This window comes from Triturus cristatus, chromosome 1_2, assembly GCF_964204655.1.
Source record: "Triturus cristatus chromosome 1_2, aTriCri1.1, whole genome shotgun sequence".
In the NCBI taxonomy this organism is placed as follows: Eukaryota; Metazoa; Chordata; class Amphibia; order Caudata; family Salamandridae; genus Triturus; species Triturus cristatus.
In genome coordinates, this window is record NC_140580.1 from 487,706,687 (window position 1) to 487,719,964 (window position 13,278).

Here is a 13,278-nt window from a genome sequence, read left to right on the forward strand (position 1 = left end):
TGCAGATATACGATTGTACCTACTTGTTGTAAGGGAGCAAAGAGTTGTCTCAACCTCCATCTGCATTCGACAGTGGCATGGGCAAAGTCAGGCCTTGTGAAAAAGGTAACATCATTAAATTCCCTCTTGTTTGCTGGCCTTGCTAGATCATAAAGTAATTGGTGCAGAAAGAAGTTGCCAAAGTATAGTAACATAGCACGTGGATATTGTGCTAAAGACGTAGAGTGTTTAGATGGTGTAAATGAAAAGAGACGAGCACGTTGTATCTCCTTGTCCCAGGAGTGTAGTTCAGGAAAAGCTCCCTTGAGGAGCGTGATCATAAAAGCCCTAGGCTCGTTGCCTTCCACTCACTCCGGAATCCCAAGAACATGAAGATTATTGCATCACAGTCTATTCTCCTGCTCGTCAAACTTTCAGCATTAAGTCTTTGACTATGCCTTCATGTTCATCTCCTTGCGCCTTCAGGGTGGGAAAACCTTTTTCAAGATTTTCAGTGCGTACTTCAACTGAAGCCAATATGTCCACGATTTTGACACATGTTCTGCTCACTTTCCTTATTGTTCCTTGTAGCTTTTGTGTGGCATGGCGTGATCTTTGATTATCCAGCTTTACCTCTTCTTGAAAGCTTTTAATTGAATGTAGCACTTCTGAGAGGGTAGGTTTCTCGCTTAATTTCAGAATTTCCATCTCCAACATCGCTCATAACTGTGTGGTTGCTGCCTGAGCATACCGTTGGATCAGATGGAGTCATTAGCTGCGAAGATGAGTAGTCCCATATGAGGTCTGCCGTGCTACCGTGGTCCGGGGTACGCCCCCTGTTATGCCTGTTTGGTTCTTTCTTCAAAGATTTCTTTTGTGCACCAGCTTTCATTGATAATTCTGAATCTGTACTACTATTCCAGTTATGACTCCCTCCTTCGTTGGACGTGGATACGCCAGTTTCCGATATTTCTGATTCATCTGTTAGTGAGTAAAATTTGTCCATGTTATCCGGCGTTTTTGCGGAGGGCATACTGTCTTTTTTTGATTCCTCCCTTCATCTTCGTCATTGTCTTCTCCGATATTGACAACATCTTTGGCAATGGTCCCAGTCTCCCCAGCCGCATTAATGTAAGAGTTTTGTAGATCAGCTAAGGGACCAGCGGTTGGAGATTCGGAGCCAATCTCATCTTGACTCATTTCAAGGCTTGACGCTGGGGTTGATTGTAACACAGGGACCACAGGGGCCACCGGTATCTCTACCACGTCTTCAAGAGAGGCAGCAGCACTCATTAGGGTAGTTTGTCCCTCCGAGTTGGCCCCCTCAACCGCTTCAGAATTATGCGTTTTTCCCTTCATCGGGCCAAATATATTAGAGATTAGGGGCTGGGTGGTATGGGCATTGTGGACTTGGCTAGTATCCATGGTTTTGGCATTCTTTACTTGTGTTTTTTTCAACTGTTTTACGGCCCGGTCATTCTTATCAACGGAGTTAGTTCTTTCAGCTTGCTCCCGACTTTTCACCCCATGACGCTTTTAACAGTTTCCCGATGCTAATGCTAATGCGAGGTTGAGCTGCGATGCTTCATTTGCCGCGGGAACTATCAAATGCATATTTTTAGCTTTTAGCGATTTCGCCCCTCGACCCGTCATTTTTACTTGTCTGTTTCCTAAGTCCTGGAATCAATGTATCCTTCGTTCCCAGCTTGTATGTTGAAAGCCACTGCTGCGCTTGGTGATCCCGCTTGATTCCCTCGAAGCCATCAGAAGGCTGTAGAGATTGGATAGAGTTTCCCTTCAGAAAGCACATCGTAGAGCACGACGTAGAACACCGCCGCAGGGCAGCACAGGTCGAGGATGTTGGAGTGGGGCAGTCCACCGCCACTATCACCGATGCTTCGGAAAGATGCCTCGTCACAGTACGGAGCCCGCTCTGACCCCTGCTTCGGGTGGAGATCACAGTAATCTGCAAGCAATGCAGCTGATCCATGTGTCAAGGAGTTTGCAGGTATTTAAAATTTGGCTTACAGTGACATGATAGGGCTTTTAGTGTCTTCTGTGAGTCGGACCGGCGGAGCCGAGCAAACGTGGCGGCTACTCAGACACCATCTTGCCTCAGCCACACTCTAATACAGAGTCCCAATTATGGTCAGACCAGCATCTTTTCAATGGATATAAGTAAAATAGTTATCTAGAACAACGATTTGGATATGCAGAACATGTAGAGCAATGCAGTTACGTTAGTATACAAAAATGTGTAGAAATACATAGTATAATTTGAAGGCAGATCGTATATAACCAAGAAACAAAAATACATAGTATATGTAGTAATAGCAAATATAGTAAAGCATATCCTGTATTCCAAATAGTTCTTGACCTTGAACTCAAAACCCATGTTATCTCTCAAAGTTAGATGTCATGGTCTAGAGCAGTGGTTCCCAAACCTTTTCGAACCATGGCCCAATTATTAGAATGACAAACATTGTGTCCCACTTAGCTTTAATATACATGAGATGGGGGTGATTTTTTTTCTTTGTAACTAAAGCATATTGCAGTACACAATGCCCTTTACATATAGCATATTTTTGATTGCAATGGCCACTAACCTTGAACAGACGGGCAGTTTTACTGCTAAAACGGTATAACTCACAAATTATAATTTGTTGAAATCGGGTTTTTGTGCATATTTATAATTTGTATTTCACCAGGAAATAGTCTTGATCTGTTTGGATTGTATTAAAATCTCTGTTTACAGAACACTTCAAAATTACAAAAAATGTGCTTCATTTTTCCTTTCCTAACTGCTGAATGCATACAGTTCATTTACAGGGATTTACATTTTGTTGTGTGTTGCAAAAAAAATGACAGCCTTTCCTTTCACATTCCCCGACTGTTCAGTCAGAGAAATAAAAGTAAACACCAATCCGCAACAATTTTTCAGAAGACATAGCTTCACATTTGCCCTGTCTTTAAATCACCAGCAAATGTTAAAAGTTAAACACAGAGGGGCAGATTTATGTTTCCTGGCGCATCCCTGCAAATCAGTAGGGATGCGCCAGGAAAGATGTGTCACGCAAGTTTACCCTTGCGCCACCACAGATGTGCCGCATTTACCATTCAGCGCATCATGGCGCAAGGATAAACAGATGCGTGACGCATCTGATGGCATAAGGGCGGCGCATTGCTAGAGTTGTGTCGCAAGCACGACACAACTCCACCAATGCTCAGGGGCTGCCCATACCGAACATGCTGCGTCATGCCTTACGCCTGCTTCAAGCAGGCGCAGGGTTTTGATGCAGCAGCGTCGGAAAAGTGACTCAGTGAAATCTAGTAGATTTCACTGCGTCACTTTTCCGAGGCTTTTTCCGATGGAACGCCCACCCTGCATACATTAAACCTGACGCAGGATTAATGTAGCGCAGGGCTTTACAACGTGACGCATCTCCCTAGATGCGTCACGTTGTAAATAAGGCGCAACATGGCGCATGGTTTACGCCGCCGCTGCGTCACAGAAGTGATGCAACGGCAGTGTAAATGTCTCGCAAGGGGCTCATAAATCTGCCCCAGAATTTAAAGGAATCTTTATTTATTGCTTGAAATTTCCCAAACCACCAAAAATCTGCTCATGACTGACCCAAACTTCAGGAAACACTGGTATAGCATATCAAAGCCCAACAAAAGATCAAATAGAATCAGCAGTAAGGAATCACAACACATTAAAAAGGAGGCTTATGTACTCAGCAATAATATTTACAATAGCTCTTTGGGTGCTGTATGAAGGTGGGTTATTAGTAGGTGGAGGTAGGTAACTTCAGCTAGTAATAATACCATAATCCCTAATAAGGTACAGTCAAGTCTCAACAAATGAATCCTTGCCCAATGCTTGGTAGTTTAGCAGACACGCAGTCGGCCTTAACTTAGGAAACAGGGGTGTAAAGCATCTTATATCAACAAAATAATAAATAAGTTAATGAGACAGCACAATAAAAATCAAGCACCATTTTATAAAAATAAAGAATATTGTTATCTTCAAAATGACAGTAAACAAATAAGGAGCAAAAGAGTGAATATAACCAGGTTGCCCTCCACTCATAGAATTCATACACAAATAACCTAGTTATGCGGAACATATCATAGTCTTTAAAAGTTATACATGACCGGCATTTATATACTCTAAGGGATGGCTCTGCTAAATTATCTATTCATGCCTACCTCTCAGTGTTCCTCATTTAAAAATTATCAACCATCAGCAACTAATCTCACCCCACCAAGGAGAAAAAAAGTGTGAGAAAAGTCAGAAAGTGCCTCACGTAGGCACCATCCATGGAGCTGCTGGTTGGAACTCACCAGTTTGCTTGTTCTGTCATCATTGGCAACTTTCTTGACAGTGTGTGACCTAATCCTTAGGCTCATGTGAAGTGCTGAAAAAATATAGTACTAGCGTGTAAAGGATAGTTTTGTCTATTGTACATCTAAGCCCCGTTGTGTAAAGAAGTGAATACATCTCCTAATTAAAAGTGAGTTATGAACATCTATTCCACACAACCACCAGTATCAGTCAAAAAATGGGAGTGCTCAGGGCTAAAGAATGACTTTCCAACAGATGCTAAAACCAGCAGTGATCCCAGACTGGAGGGATTCCAGTAGAGCTTAAAGTCAGTGAATATGTATGCCTGGCATTCTTTTCTGCACAGAAATCTCAGTAGTAGTGATCTTGGAAAACATGTCTGTGAAGGTGAAAGATGGTTACCTTTCTGACCCTTTAAAGAATTCTTTTGCAAGCAGCGTCATCATACAGTTTTGCAAAGATAAACAGTGGCTCAGTGTTCATAGTGTGTCAGTTGACTGGAATGATTTTTCACTTTGAGCAGTGTTTCACTGTTTTCAAGGTTGCCCATCTCTATGTCTGTGCACTTTTCTTGGGACCAGTTATATGTACCTTTAGAATAGGGATTTCCAAATAGCGTTTGTTTCCAAATTTCTGTTTGGTAATCGCTATTCTAAATATATGAAAGATTTCTTTTTAAATGATAAATTCCTAGTGCAAAAAATTATAAAGTAGGTCACAATTTGTGACCCTCTAGGAATCACAGCCATCACAGGGATGGTGGCCTGCTTGCGTCAGCAAACCGCCATGTCTGTAATGGATTTTTAATATAGCACTTTTTTTATGCAACCCATTTCCCTTAAAGGAAACAGGACTGCATTTTAAAAGAAAACGTTTTTTTTGTTTTTGTTTGTTTAAGAAGATGCAGTGGTCCCATGGACTACTCCCTCATCTTAAAAAAACTTTTTTTGCATTCAACTTTACGAAAGGGTTAACACTACATGCTTGTAGTCAGTAAAGTATTAATGTTTTGTGACCAGAATTTAATTACAAAACATAAATACATACCAGTCTGATTTGGTATTTCCAACTACCAAATTAGTATTTGGGTGCAAACCCAAATTACGATTCGGTAACGTATTATCAAGTTGCAGTTAGGGTTCACATATATAAAAATGCATTTTTGCAGTTGCAAACAAACCAATTCTTTGAATCAGCCCATTTGTGAAAACAAAATAAAGCTTCGCAGATCTGGACCTTCGTTTTCAAACTCCTGCAGTCTTATGTAGGTTTGTGACTCTGTGTTTGCAATGAGGCTCGATGCATTTTCCCCTACATCATAGAGACTTTGTAGTCGAGATTGTAGAACTTGTGGTTACGTTTTCTGGCTTGTTTTTCAAATTTCTAGAGTTTCAAGTTGGTTTACTATGTCTGGGTTTGTTGTGTAGTTGAGTTGCTTCCCATGTTGGTCATTTTTCTCTTAACATAGAGACTTTGGGTAAGGTTTAGAGTTTGGCGAAGAGGGTTCTCTGTTGCCAAGGTGATGGAATACCATGACTACTAGGTTTATGCCAACAGAGTAAAATGTATTCCACTGGTATAAACCTTCCTCTGATGGCCATAGAGGTAAGCCATCTGACCATCGTCCCTATTTGGAGCGGTAAAAATATAGCACCACACCATGTGACAAAAGTCTGATGGTGTTGGGGTCATTAGTTTTTATTTTTAAAAAGCAAACTGCAGAACTGGGATTTTGTTTTTGAGAAAGTAAAACTTTTAAAAGTTTGGTCTAACCATCTGTCTCGAATGACGGACACACACCAACATTTTTAAATGGCCTAGTGTGAACTGTTGGGTCATATGAACCCACACAATTCACCACTGGGCCGGAGGTGAACTCTGAGCCCCATGTTTAACCCCCTCCCCGCTCATGACGGAACCACTCTGTCATGAGCCACGGTTGCCGTGTGCTCATGACGGAGCGGTTCCGTCATGCCGCGACCGTTGGCGGCCGCTCCGCCCACGTGGCGCTGTTTCCCCGCCTGTGCGGGGGGACAATGCAACTGGGCGGAGTCATGACGGAACCACTTCGTCATGAGCACAGCTCAACCGTGGCTCATGACGGAGTAGCTCCGTCATGAGCACAGCGCCACCGCGCTGCCCCCCACACCCCCCAGCGCTGCGGCGGAGTTCCCGCCGCAGCGAAGGGGTTAAAAAACTGACACAGAATGCAGCACAGCACCCAAAGTTGCTGCACTGTATTGCGTGACAGGGAGAGAGCAGAAAATGCCATATCTACAGCAGTATGGAATTGTCCTTCTCTCTCCCTAGTGCCGTCGCAAAATCAGGCAGCCAAACTCTATGACCACATCTCTTTACACCATAGTGTAAATGTATCTGTGTGAGTCTAGAATACGTTTGGATTGAAAGGGTATCCTTCTAGAACAAAATACTATGCCTAGAAAAAAAAACTTTACAACTTTTTCCATTTTGAATGTGTGCAGTACAACGCAGTAGATATGCTATGCTGGAAAAGTTAGGAGAAATAAAGGAATTTCTCATATTTACACCTGCTTTAAAGTGACATTATTTTTTGGTGCAAAACACTGTCTATTATTGTTAGTAGATAGGGTTTTGCATCAAAAACCATGGGTGGTTTCATGGGGACACACAAAGCTGCACTTCACCCTGGTTTCCATTACTTTATTTTTACTAACCGACACAAATGTCAATTTGCATTGGTTTCTAAACCCTTAAAATGATTTTGTGTATGTTCTGTGTTTTAAAAGTAAGGCAAATCTAACTCAAAACCTTTGTAAATCAGCCCCTAAATTTGGCAGGTGGAATAAAGGCATGTTCACGTGTACAATCCTCCCCCACATTAACTGCCTTTACTCTATCCACCAAACCCTAAATTGAGCCATTTGACATCTGCTTTTTTTGTATTCACGGATACTGCAGTGCCAAATGCTCATATCCCCTGGGCAGCGGAAAGAATGCCATTTTTTAAAGCAGACACATCTCTGTGAGTCAAGATTGTTATACATAAGGCTGTATTACCCTTAGTTCAAAAGATGAGCTTTTTAGCCACCATAGCAGTTAAGCAATGGTAGTTGAATGGAGATTCTTACACACGGCTAACTTAAAAATATTTGTGGGAGGCACAATCACATTTTTATCTGAACTCTCAGGGCTAATTTCTGCCAAATATTGGCATAAGGATTATTGCTGCATTACTGCAAGAATAACTACATGACCATAATAGCAGCCATCACTTCTAACAAATAATGCATCACGGAACCAATCACCTCAAATATATTTAGAGAATGGACTCAAGTGTCCAGCCGCTGTTAGCTAGAAACATCCAGGATTTCCTCTTCAAAAATACAGGGCTCTTGCAGTTTATAAATGTGTTCATGTTGTACTGGAAGCAAAAATCGTCAAAGCATCATTAGAGCATTTGTGAGACAATAATCTCCATTTTTCAGTGCTGCTGGCCAATAATATGTTAGAAACTCCCACAAGAAAGATGACTACTTTTCATTCATATCAAGAGTATGTTTGCTATATTGGTATGCTGACCTTGGTTTATGAGTCCATAGAGCACAGAAGAGGTATACAAACTAAATGGTGAAACATTCATGCTTGCATTTTTCACAAAAGAAAGAATATTCGTAGATAGCTGCTCTCACACACTTTGTGTCTCTTTCAATTGAAGTGGGCTGCTACTACCTAAATATATTGTTCTGTGAAGATAGCCCTCTTGCCCAGAATGAGCACTGCAAGCACATGCTAGACAAGAAGATAGCAGAAAAGACCAAAAGTGTCAATATGGGTCCACTCACTCCATCTTCATTATTTTCTGATCCAAATCACACTTCAAGTTTAGCCTTCCGGCATTTTTCCAGAAAAAGACTCATGGATGCAGACTAGCATTCACTTTCCTCCAAGGTCAAGTAACTCTTTCTCCGTCGGAGTCCTGTGTACTAAGTCTAGGCATGACAATTAGGTACTGCGGGTTGTCTGACCTCAGGCAACCTCCTCATTTACTTGAAATGCTCTGTTGGAGCTAAGCATGGCCTTAGCAAATAATGTATTACTAGTGTTGTTGAGTGGGGTGGGGAGGGGAGACAGCATTGGTGCACAATGGAAAATCCAGTTCAATATTAACACTAAATATTTTCAGATCGTAATATTGTGATACAAATATTGTAAGTTCAAAAATGTTGAGCATAAGCATATTGTTATTTTTTTACTTTTTGCAATAATGCTGAATTTTAAAATATTGTCTACTATATACTTTTGTCTTATGTTTGTTTTGTATTTTCATTACATTATTTATATTACTGGGTAATGTACTCTAATCATTTTCTAAAATATAAAACAAGAAGAAGAATTTTTTTACTTATTTGGTGAACATTATGAGAATTATTTTTTAATTATTATTTTATTTGCATATTTATGTATTTTTAATAATGCAATACATTTTAAATTTGGCTTCTGTGGGTTCATTGGGGATACACTTGTTCTCAATATAATATATATACATTGATATTTGTACATTAATATAGTACTAGATAAAATGTATTAATTTGGGGTTGTTTTTATAGATGTATTTGACTTATAAAACGATGTGTTTATATGTTTCTACAGTTGTAGAGTGGATTCAGTTTGGGTGGGTAGTGTTATTTTTAAAGTGCTCATTAACTATTGGTAATTGTTTAATATGAAACGTGTAATGGTTGTTGCTTTTATTCATTTGTTTACATGTTTTATGATTTTACAATTGTTTATTTATTTTTATTTTAGAGGTGTTTGGTTCATTGGGAGATTGGTTGGATAGTTTGCTATTTAAGATAACATTAATTGATATTAATTGATTACTGTTAGACCTGGCAGCCTGAGGGTGGTCTTCCCCCAATTCATTTGCTTTTTCCTCTCATATTTTGCTGAAATTCGTTTTTGTTGACTTTAGGACTCTGTGCATCTTACCACTGCTAACCAGTGCTACAGTGCTTGTGCTCATTCATGTAAACATGGTAAAATTGGCCTAAACCCAATTGGCACATCTAATTAACCTATACGCCCCTAGTAAAGTGGCACCACTTGAACCCAGGGCTTGTAAATTAAATGCTACTAGTTGGGCTGCAGCACTTATTGTGCCACCCAATTAAGTAGTACATTTAAAGCATGCCTCAGGCCTGCCATTGCAACCTGTGTGGAGTTTAAATTGACATTAAATACACCTTTGGCCTTGTCTAAACCATCCTTTTTTAATACATATAAGTCACCATTGGAGGTAATATATGTTTTTCACTACTACAAGGCCTAAATCTAATTTAGGGTAACATTGGTTACCTTATTACATTTAATAATTGATAACTTTTGCACAGGTAGAAATGTCATGTTTAGTCTCTATAGAATTGTAATTTAAAATCCTCTTCAATGGTAAAGTCAAATCATATGTCACAATTCTGAAAATGTAACTTTTAGAAAGTTGGCATTTTCATGTAACCATTTGGTGCCTGTAGCCTGTGTCGTGGGTCACAAAACGAAGTGTATTTTGCAGCTGGCGTTTGTGTATTACTCTCAGACAGTGTCACAAGGGGGGAATTGATGCTGGCAGGATGAGTCATCCTTACAGAATATGTAAGGGAGGAGCTGTGACCTAGCTCACTTGCAGTTCAAGAAGGGCTGCCTCCTACATTCACATATAGCTGTCCACAAGACTCTTTTCACCCTAGATATCTTGGGGCCTGGGCAGGGAAGGAAATTCCATAACCTGATGTGGGGGGAAGTTTAGAAGTTTATCCCACTTCATAGATGACACCATGTCTAAATATTGGGCCCTGGGACCCACTCATGAGTTGGACCTGTTTATACTACAGAAGGACTGCACTGCTGTCAGAGCGTTGCCCCGCAATTTTGAGGCCTTCCCTGCTCTAAGAGAAGGAAAATTGGACCTGCCCCATTTATCCTCGGAAGAGTATCTACGAGGGTCAGCTAGCTGACCTCCTGTTCCAAGATATAGGTGCCTCCCTGCAACTGCCTAGATGACCTGCTGCACTAGACCTGCCTGGCCCTGCAACTGGACCTGCCTGAACCCTGCTGGCCTCTGCTGAATTGAGTTACTGATCCCCAAGAGGTGCCTTCCCAGGTCCTATACCATGGCTGGTACCAGAGATAACCTCTTGTGGCTTAATTGAAAGTTCTACCATACCCATTGCAAAGCAAGTGAAGCCCTACAAAGCCTCAGTGCACAGCTGCAGGCTTCATCAGAAGCAAGGTTGAGCGTAACTGAGCCCGCAAAGCCTCTCCACACAGCTGAAAGCTTCACCAAAACTGACACTGAGCAACACAAAACCCCTCATAGCGAAGCCACCCAGCTGACAGCTTCATTGGAATCTACACAAAGTCCTGCAAAGCCTCACAGCACAGCTTCATTGTGAACCAACACCAGGCAATGCGAAGTCTCATAAAGCAACAGTGCCCAAACTGTGCACCAAAGACATAAGGTACAATCCTCAGTGGGCCAAACCTGGTCCTGTGCCTGGCCTGCACTTTGTAGCAGGCTACCTGAACTTTTTTCTGGTCCAGTGTGATAAGATGCCCTCAGTTGGCACTTTATCCCTTTTGGCCTTACTTTTATCTAAACTTTTTTAATTTGATAGCTGCAGTTCTACTGATTGGATATTTCTCACTTTGGTCTCAAATTATTTATTACAAGCGTCTTCATTTTTTCCAAATAGGTGTAGGATTTTTTAATGTTTTCTGTTTTCACTACATTGCTGTTTGAGTGCTTTATAAATAATTTACACATTGCCTCTAAGTTAAGCATGACAGCTTTTGTTCAAATCTACAAGAGGATGAGTACAGGCTACTGTAGTGTCTTTTGTGGTTCCTCTGGCAAGGATTATGGTTGTTCCTTGAAAAGGGGTAACACCTCCCAACCAAGTGCCCAATTTCTCACAATTACCCTGTTAAATCTATTCATTTTTAGCTGAAATTCTTTGTTGAATGATGTAAATATGTTAATTTAACAAATATGTATTAAGTTTTCCTTAACAATTGTGAGGTATGTTGTGGAAATGAGTGGGTAGTGTTATAGATAAATATATAAAAGTAAAATATGTCAAATAAAAAACTTGTGAGGTTTTTCAGTTATGAAAATGCTTGTATTCATCATAGCAGTTTATACCGCCGTAGCTAAGAAAATTAAAGCGGATTAAGCACAAACCTCTGACCTCGGTGTCCTTGTCCCTGTGGAGTGTAAACAGTGCGTGGTTTGGGGAATGGTGTTTGTGTATATATATCTATATCTAGATATATATTCACTGAAAAAACCATAGGTTTCATGCACCTTATAGTTAGGAATTAGCATTTAAAAAACCTTAGAAATTCACTGAAAAAAACCATAGATTTCAGGGGCGTTATAGTTAGCTGGACATTTCCCTCGTACAAAACCCTAGAAATTCCCCCGTTATAGTTAGTTCAGCTAACTATAACTCGCGCCCCCGCAGTGCACTGCTGATGACGTCACATATTACATCACTCATGACATGGTCAGTGACATCACTGATGACATCACTGACCATGGAAACAGAGCAGGGAATGCTGGGACGTCGTGTCGCGGTAGAAGGTTCCGATGCCTGTTAGAGCCTGGTAGAGGGTTCTTCAGGCTATTGTGGGAGCAAGAGGGTGGATATGCCTGTCTGCAAGTCTTGCGACGGAGGTTGAGAGACACTGGTTTGGTAACTTCTTCCGGATAGCCTGAAGAACCCTCTACCAGGCTGTAACAGGCATCGGAAACTTCTACCACAACACTACGTCCCAGCAATCCCCGCTCTGTTTCCAGACACTGGAAGGTTCCCATACCTGATACTCAGGACTCCACATCAACCCCCATCGCGGCACACCCGCTCACTTGACATTACTAGAGACATCGGACTTCCCCGCATCACCTGCCACACACAGCAACACAGTCGGTGCACTGCTCACCTGAGCTCCTCCTCAAACCCCAGACTGGGTTGGAATTATCACCGGCTCTGAGGGACCACATCTACTTACTCTTCAAACACTACACAGCCCTGAAGAGTCACAGGCCAATTGCCTAGTGACGAAACACGTGTCAGCTGGTTGTTTGATTTCATTTTGTCATTTCTTGATTAAATAACTCTAAAGATTACACTGGTGTCGACCACAACAATTTTTGATCTAAAAGAGACTGCCATACCATTATTATATCCCTATCAACTTGTAGGTGAACTTCATAAGTTTAAGATATTCTTTGAATCAGAAGAATTTGACCACTTTGAGGTGAAGTTCATTACAGTAGACTATTTTTGGTTAAGAACTTTCTCTTCTTGACGTGCTATGTGACCTGAAACAAATATCCTTTAGTACAGAGAAACATGTAAATGGGTGCTCCTAGCCACTGATCCCAGGCACCTAGGTGACACTGTGCTTGGACAGAAGATATCACCAATTAGCCAGTATTTTGGAGACACAATTGGGGAATTGCCTCTAACAGAATTTTCTATAGATTTACTGATTTTGGCAATCTCTACTATCCCAAAAGCCTTGAAAAAGTCACATGGGTCATGAAACACATGTTGGCTGTCCCTTCTGATACTCCTTTATGACTGAAGATTTCAAGTTACAATCAATAAACAAGACTTGGATTGAACTTACTTTGATCACAATTTATTGTACTAAATTGAACTATTGAACTAATTACAGAGTGGTGCGATAATTTTACACTTGAGTTATCAGTGGAGGTCCGTGGAAAGGCGGGCTCGGCCTCGAGCGCACCGTCATTTTGGCGGCTGCGCCGGTCCCCCGCACTCGGGGGAGTTGGGGGTCGCCGCCCACATCTGTGATGTGGAGCCCGACCTCCCCCTCTTTCAGCCAATCAATTTGCAGGGGGTCGCGTGAACTGAAAGCACTTCCTAGTGCTTCCGGTCTCGCGCGTC